This window comes from Aegilops tauschii, chromosome 6 (assembly GCF_002575655.3).
Source record: "Aegilops tauschii subsp. strangulata cultivar AL8/78 chromosome 6, Aet v6.0, whole genome shotgun sequence".
NCBI lineage: Eukaryota > Viridiplantae > Streptophyta > Magnoliopsida > Poales > Poaceae > Aegilops > Aegilops tauschii.
This window is the reverse complement of record NC_053040.3, coordinates 217,492,204-217,500,855: the sequence shown is the minus strand read 5'-3', so window position 1 is coordinate 217,500,855 and position 8,652 is coordinate 217,492,204.

Sequence of the window (8,652 nt, the reverse complement as noted above, 5' to 3'; positions counted from 1 at the left end):
CATCAAGACTTACATCAGAACTAACTACATATACATCGGTATCAACAAAGGGGGTGGTGGAGTTTAACTGCACCAAGCCAGCTTTGACTCAGTGGCTATCCTATACTACGACCGCAAGTAACTCTTTGAGGTGGCGCACACAAGTCCACATATTCACCATATCAATACACCACTATGGATCCGCTCCCGTCTCCCTACGAGAACGCCATCCATAGCACTCACGCTTATCTTGCGCATTTTAGAGTATCCACTTTCACTTGTCTATGAACTGTATAGGCAACCCAAAAGTCCTTTACCGCAGACACGGCTATTCGAATAGACCATTTATAACCCTGCAGGGGTGTACTTCTTCACACACGCTCTCGCCACTTACCACCATGTACACGTCGTGTATCTCGGCAACCTTCAAGCGGAAGCCTGGCGAGGGACTCGGCCACGACCTGACTAACCACACAAGTCTCTAGTCCAGATTTATCGCCTATTCGGGTTCCATCCGCGAGGAGATCCGGCCGGGGTTTCGCTCACAGCCCCAAACGATGTGTGCAGGGTTCTCGAGACACCAAACGGGCGCCCGGTACATCGGGCCACGGTGTATCTACCGCATCATAGCCCACCCCTAGGGTCAGCGCTACGCACGGCCTCCAACACATATCCTACAAACACCAGAAACTAGTTGCAACTCCTGGACAGAGATCAAGGCGATTAATAAGTCGAGAGAGTCAATTAAAGATCCCATGTGTGGTAGTATTTGTTCATGGATCACAAACACAGAACTCAGTTCCTGAGGACAGCTTCAATGAGACAACCCACCATGTACTCCTACATGGCCTCTCACCGCTACCTTTACCAAATCATGTTCACACACTTAGCTCACGCACAGTAGGACATGTTCATCACCATTCCAATTCATCCCTGATGAATCAGACCTGACTCAACTCTAAGTAGTAGCAGGCATGAAAAACAAGCATGAATGAGTAGGCACATCAGAGCTCAAACAACTCCTACTCATGCTAGTGGGTTTCATCCATTTAGTGTGGCAATGACAGGTCATGCAGAGGAAAAGGGGTTCAACTACCACAGCATGTAACGGTGGCCACGCGCCTCATGTCGTTCTAGCGCGAGGAGGAAGGCAACAGGAGCTGCGGTGGTGGGCTGGGCTGCACAGCTGGGCCGCCAGGTGGGCTGTAGGTAAGCACCAGGTAATGTTTTCTCGTCTCTCTTTACCATTTCTGTTTTCTATACTCTTTTGTCTATTTTGATTTAGTAAAAGTACTAAACCATCTTTATAAAATCCTAGAAATAATTATGGGTACTTTCTGGATTGTTCCAGTGACCGTTAACAATTTCCAGCATTTTTGGAGCATTTGAAATATATATAGCTTTTAAATTGCTCTAGTTCAAATATGTTTGATTTAATTCAATGTCCAGTTCTGTCCTGGAAAAATGACCACCATTTATGGTTATGTTTTTCACCCTTTTCCCTAAATCATGAACATTTGTGAAGGACATTTTGGAATCATTGAGAAATATTTGATGTGAAGCTAGTTTAATAAAAGGTGTTAGGGTTTGATCAAATCCCCATTTCAAATTTCCATGAAAGTTAAACATGATGCAAGGAAGATGCAAACACTAGGCAGTACCACAATCTAGGGATGTGACAGCCTCGCACACACGAGCGTACGTGTATGAGAGAAACGCGCAAACCTCCATGCATCGCTCGGCCCCGACCACCCGCCGTAACCGGGAACTCCCCGAAATTTTGCTCGCCCTCGCTTCTACCACGTTTTTTTATGTCATGGACAACCCAAAGAATGTCATGCAGCTGCGTTTCCGGCCCGCCCAGGACGAAAAGCCCATTTTCTGTCATGATTTTTTGTCATAGAAGTAGGATCCCACCACATCTATGATGATACCGGGTTTTGTCACAATTATCGTCATAAGCATGACAGAAAAAAATCATTTGGCCCAAAATGTCACAGATGTGTATTTTTTTGTAGTGCAAGTTCATCATGGAGCTGCACCATAGGCCAGGCAGCTGGCAGCGGCTTCCAAACCCCATTGCAAGGGCAATGGAGGGCATCTGACCGTTAGGTGTTTGGCAGCAGGCAGACGGCTGCTGCAATGGCCCCGCATGGGTGACGACAGAAATCTCCCCCAATGGCTTCATGTATCTGACACAAGGGTGGAAGTCCTTTGCCATCTACCGCGACCCAGAGCGGGGACATGTCCTCCTTTTCAGGTATGATGGATCCGCCACACTCTTTGTGAAGTTCTTCGGAGCCTCCGGTGGCCGCCTAAAGTGCTGCGCGGAGAGCGAAAGCAACAACGGTATCGACCCCTCCAGCGAGAGTGAAGATGACGAGAGCTCCCCAAGCGTCAAGAGTGAGGAGGACAATTCTGATTAGGTGCAAGCGGCACCTTAATCAGATCTTGAAGATGAGTCACACTCCACTTAAGTTCTTGTTCTTTTGTTCCTGTATCACACCCAGTGTAACCCAGTGGGGATGTATAAAAATGTTGTCGGGCACTTTTGGATAAGAATCCACTGTTTGTCGTGTTTAATGAATGTATGTCGTTTCCCCCTGTTCAATTTTATTTTTTCATGTCTTATACCCTACGCTGTTTTGGAAACTTGTTGGTGTGCACACTGCCGCGAGCGCTTGAGGAACAAATACTTAGCAGCCTGCTAGAATTGTCGTTGCCGACAAGGTCACTTGACAATCTCAGTGCAGCTATTTAAGTCACTTAGAGGACTCAAAACAACTTAAAAATGCAAATGATCACGACAAGGTTCCTTCGCATGCAGGTTTTCCGTAAAATAGCCAAAAATGCTCAAGGGAAAGTAGCTCTACAACAAAGAGTTTGCTTCAAAGTTTTTCAACATAGCTTTTCTTTGCTGTACTTCTTGTCGTGGAACATTAACTTGAACGTGGCTTGTCGGTATCCATACCATCATTCCCCCCGGCAAAGATGCACGCGAAGCAATCCTTTGAGAAAAACAAAGAAGAGAAAATAGATGAGATGTATGGAACCTTGATGGTTCGTTAATATCTATATAAGGCAAGCATAACACAACATCGCAAAGAAACATAATTAAACATGTGGATCGATAAGAGTAGTGAAACACTTAGCTTTTATTTCACCATGCACAAGGTCTGTGTCTGGCTTTGTACAAAGGATTACATGCCTTGCTGGCAAACTTGTACAAAAGGTGGTTGCCGGGAAGCCCAACCGTGCCTTATCGATAGAACTTGCGAAGATGCTCAATATTCCATGAGTTATGCACTAGAGTGCCATCTTCGGTCTTTAGGCAGACTGCACCAGGCCTAGTGACTCGCACTACCCGATAAGGGCCTTCCCACTTTGGCATCAACTTGTTTGAATTCTTGGCGGACTGAACTCGCAGAAGAACAAGGCCGCCTTCCTCAAGACTCCGAGCGTTAACTCTGCGGCTATTATAGCGACGCAAAGCTTGCTGGTAACATGCAACACGTAGAGTTGCCCAGAGATGATATTCCTCAAGGAGCGTGGCATCATGTTGACGCAGCTGCTCTTGCTCAAGCTCATCACAAGCGAGCACTCGAGGTGACCCGTATATGAGTTCCGTTGGGAGAACTGCTTCTACACCATAGACTAGGGAGAAGAAGGTCTGGCCAGTGGCTCGATTTGGTGTTGTCCTGAGTGACCTCAGAACCACCGGCAACTCATCTATCCAGCATATTCCACACTTGTGCAGCTTGTTGAAAGTTCTTGTCTTGAGACCACGCAACACTTCAACATTTTCCCTTCCCGTCTAGCCGTTGCTCCTCGGGTGAGCAATTGATGCAAAACAAATCTTGCGGCCATGGTCTTCAAGGTACCGCATGAAGGTGCGGCTCGTGAACTATGTGTTGTTGTTAGTGATGACCCTGTTGGGCACTCCAAAATGGCCGACAAGTCCTTTGAAAAACTTGACGGTTGACTGTGCTGTCACCTTCCTCACTAGCTCCACTTCTAGCCACTTTGTGAACTTGTCGACTGCAACGTACAAGTACTCAAAGCCCTCGACAGCGCGAGGGAAGGGCCCCGGTATGCCGAGCCCCCAGACCGAGAAGTGCCAGGAGAGAGGGACCGTTTGAAGAGCTTGAGATAGCTGATGTGATTGTTTTGAACAAAACTGGCATGCTTCACACTTGATTACTAGATCAGTTGCATCCTGGAAGGCAGTGGGCCAAAAAAAACCTTGCCGGAATGCTTTATCGATAAGAGCTCTTGATCCTATGTGAGATCCACATATGCCTCCACGTATCTCCACCAACAACTTCTGTCCATCTTCCCGATAAATACACTTCAGTTTCACCCCATTTGGTCTTTTTCTGTACAGGTCGTTGCTGACAAACTGATACATGCTGACGCGCCTCCCCTCCTTCCCCGGGCCGCGACAGAGCCGAACGACGCCATGTAGCGCGTGCTCCGGAGCCGCCATGCCGCTCGTCCGCACTGGACAGTGTCGACAACCGCTACCGGATCGTCCATCGCGCACCCCCGAACATGCGCACGATCCCCGAGAAGCAGCACGACGAACAGGACCGCGTCCCTCGTGATGTTGCCGCAGCTGGGCGCGAGGGCCACGCGGCCTTGGCTGGTGGCGTTTTCACCAGTGGGGGCTACCAAGAGCCGCGTGGGGTGGCCTGCATCCTAGGAGGGGCACAGGCCCTCCATCCAACCGCCACTTCAATCGGTTCTCGCGCGAGGTGAACATGTCCCTCCCGGCGTCAGAGCCCACTAGCTGCCTCAAATGGTCCGAGTTCCCCATCGCCTTCGATGCTGGCGACCACCCCAAGTCCATGAGAGTTCTGGGCGTTGTCCCTCTGTTGTGTACTCCCACCATCAGCAACATGGTCATCACCAAGACGCTCATCGACAGCGGTGCATGCCTCAACGTGCTCTCTGTGGAGACCTTCAAGACGCTCCAAGTGCCCTACGAGCGCATGATGCCGACCAGGCCCTTCTCAGGCATTACCAACGGCTCCACTCTACCCGTACGGCAGTTGTGCCTCCCATCACCTTCGGCACTTGTAAGAGCTACCACACGGAGTCCATCAACTTTGACGTGGCTCACATCAGCCTTCACTACAACGCCATCTTGGGCTACCTTGCACTCTCCAAGTTCATGGCCGTGACCCACCATGCATACGGCCTCGTCTAGATGCCTGGCTGCAGCAGCACCCTCACCATCCGCTATGACGAGAAGGATGCGACGTGCACCCTCGTGCACGCATGCAAGACAGCCGCCACCGCGTCCCTAGTCCAGGAGGACCCGCCTGGCCTTGCCGAGCCGGCGCCCGCAAAGAAGCGCATGTTCTCCCAGGAGTGGGCTGAGACCAAGACGGTACCATTGGATGGGAGCAGCGTAGGCCCCTCCCTAACCATCGACAGCGGCCTTTCTCCCGAACAGGAGAGCACACTTGTCAACTTCCTTCGGGCGGATGCTGACATGTTCGCTTTGACCGCATTGGACATGCCCGGTGTACCAAGGGAGATGATCAAGCACCACCTAGTTGCGTGCCCCAACGTGCGCCCCGTCAAGCAGAAGGTACCATGCTAGGCACCCAAAAAGCAGAAGTTCGTCATCCAGGAAGTCAAAAAGCTTCAAGATGCCGGAATCATCTGCGAAGTTCTCCACCCTGAGTGGATCACAAACCCCGTTGTCGTTGGCAAGCCGCATGGCGGCAAGCATATGTGCGTCGATTTCACCAACCTCAACAAGGCTTGCCCCAAGGACCACTTCCCGCTGCCAAGGATCGACCAGATAGTATACTCCACCACGGGGTGCGATCTGCTATGCTTTCTAGACGCCTTCTCAGGCTATCATCAGATCAAGATGGCGCGGGAAGATGAGGAGAAAACTGCCTTCATCACCCCCTGCGGAGTGTTCAGCTACGTGTGCATGCCTTTTGGCCTGAAGAGCGCGGGAGCCAACTTCGAGAGGCTGATGCACATGTGCCTAAGATGCTAGATGGGGAGGAATGTAGAGACATATGTCAACAACATCATCATCAAAACGCACGAGGTGCGCACCCTCATTGAGGACCTTGAAGAAACTTTCGCCAACCCACGCAAGATCAACCTTAAGCTCAACCCCGCGAAGTGCGTCTTCGGTGTCTCTTCTGGCAAGCTCCTTGGCTACCTGGTCTCTCATCATGGCATCAAGGCCAACCCTGAGAAGATCGATGCCATCGAGGAGATGCGACCGCCACGCAACCTCAAGGAGATGCAATGCCTCGCAGGATGCATGGCCTCGCTCGTCCGCTTCATATCCAAGTTTGGCGAGCGGGCTCTGCCGTTCTTCAAGCTCATGAAGAAGTCCATCTCCTTCAAATGGACCCCTAAGGCCTACACTGCCTTCGAGGACCTCAAGAAGTACCTCACGAGCCCTCCCATCATGGTCGCCCCGCATCCTCACGAGCGCCTACTATTGTATCTGGTGGCCACTCCCCAGACGGTCAGCATGACCCTTGTGGGGGAGCGAGAGGAGCAAGTCTATGCAAAGAAAAAGTTTGTCATGCCTGCGTTTGCCGCCGCCGCCCCCGCGAGGCATCATTTGAGCATGCCAGGGCCCTGCCGGTGCATGCCGAGGGCCCTCCTCGGGAGGCTATTGCCCCTCCTCAGGAGGCCTCTTCCACCCCCTCTCAGGAGGCCTCAGTTGCCCCACTTCCGGAGGCCCTCGCGGTGTCGCCTCCTGAGCTTTCCGGCAATCAGGATATGGACACCACGGTCACGCGCCTTGTCGAGCGCCGTGTCTACTTCGTCAGCACGGTGCTGTGAAATGCACATGAGCGATACCCCATGCAACAGAAGCTCCTCATGTCGCTCCTCATGGCCTCCAGGAAGTTGCACCACTACTTTCAGGGGCACCCCATCATGGTGGTCACCTCCTATCCACTGGAGCAGGTTCTGTGTAGCCCAAATGCCACCGACCGCTTCGCCGAATAGAATATCGAGTTACAACCCTTCGAGCTAGAGTTCCTCACCACCAGGACTATCAAAGGACAAGCCCTGGTGGACTTCACGACGGAGTGGATAGACCTTCATCAAGAAGAGCCTCACGAGGAGTCGCTCTTGCCCGAGGAGGCCACCTCCAGAGGCTGGAGCATTCAATTCGATGAAGCCTTCGTGTGCTAGGGCGCGGGGGCTGGTGTGCTGCTTAGCACACCCACTGGTGACAAGATTTACCACAGACTGTAGCTCTGCTTCTGGCACACTAACAAGCTCTCCAACAACATCACCGAATACGAGGGCCTTATCGCTGGGCTCAAGGTCGCCATCGCGCTTGGCGTCAAGCGGATCGTCATCAAGGGAGACTCGCAGCTCCTCATCAACTTCTCCAACAAAAGGTATAAGATGAGCACATGGCAGGTTATCTAGAGGAGGTATGCAAGATCGAGAAGCACTTCATGGGCATGGAGCTCCAACACATTCGTTGCGGTGACAATAGTGAGGCGGACAAAATTGCCAAGCGCGCATCTCGCCGTGAGCCCCAGAACCCTGGCATCTTCAAGGAGCGGCTCCTAAAGCCTTTAGCGGTGCCGCCGATCATCGGCCCCAAGGCGCCTCATGAGCAGCTCCCTCCAATGCCACCCATGGGCGCACCAGACTACGAACCATGCTCGGGCGCTCGCCTGCTTTTGGCACTGGAGCCGCAGCCCGAGACCTGGATCACGGAGATAAAGCCTATTTCGAGGGCGGCGTCCTCCTGGATATCGACGCAGAGCTAGAGCATGTGGCCTGCTAAGACGCGCTCTACCACGTGAAGGAGGTTGACCTGTACCACCACCGCCCAAATTGAGTTGCGCTATGGTGCATCTCCAAGGAGCAAGGGCGTGCACTGCTTGCTGACATCCACGGCGGTGACTGCGGCACCACTCATTCTCGTGCACTCTCGCAGGCAATGCATTCCACAATGCTTCGACTGGCCCACAACACTTGAGGATGCAACGGAGCTAGTCCAGGCATGCGCGGCTTGCCAGTTCGACGCCAAGCAAATCCATCAGCCAGCACAAGGGCTCCAGGCCATTCCCCTCTCGTGGCCCTTCACGGTCTGGGGCCTGGATATCCTCAGGCACTTTCCTCGCACGGTCGGTGGCTATCGCTACCTCTACATCGTCATCGACAAGTTCACCAAATTGGCGGAGGTGGAGCCTGTCTGGACCATCCCCGCAGGATCAGCCATCAAGTTCATCAAGGGCCTGGTGTGCCGCTTCAGCGCCCCCAACCGAATCATCATGAACAATGACACGTAGTTCACCAGCGGCCTCTTCAAGTCATACTACAGCAACATCAGCACACAGATCTGCTTCGCCTCCGTGGCACACCCACGAAGCAACAGCCAGGCCGAGCATGCCAACGCTGAGGTCCTCAAGGGCCTCAAGGCCAGGATCTTGAAGAAGCAGGTCACGGCCTGTGGCAAGGGTTGGCTGGACGACCTCCCATCAGTGTTGTGGTCCATCTGCACCACGGCGACCAAGTCCACCGGTGAAACGCCCTTCTTCCTCGTCTATGGGGCAGAAGCGGTTCTCCCAGCCGAGGTCAAGCACGGGTCCCCGCGTTTCTTGGCTTTCAATGAAACTCGCTAGCGGCCTGCGAGAGGATGACCTAATCTTCCTCAAAGGG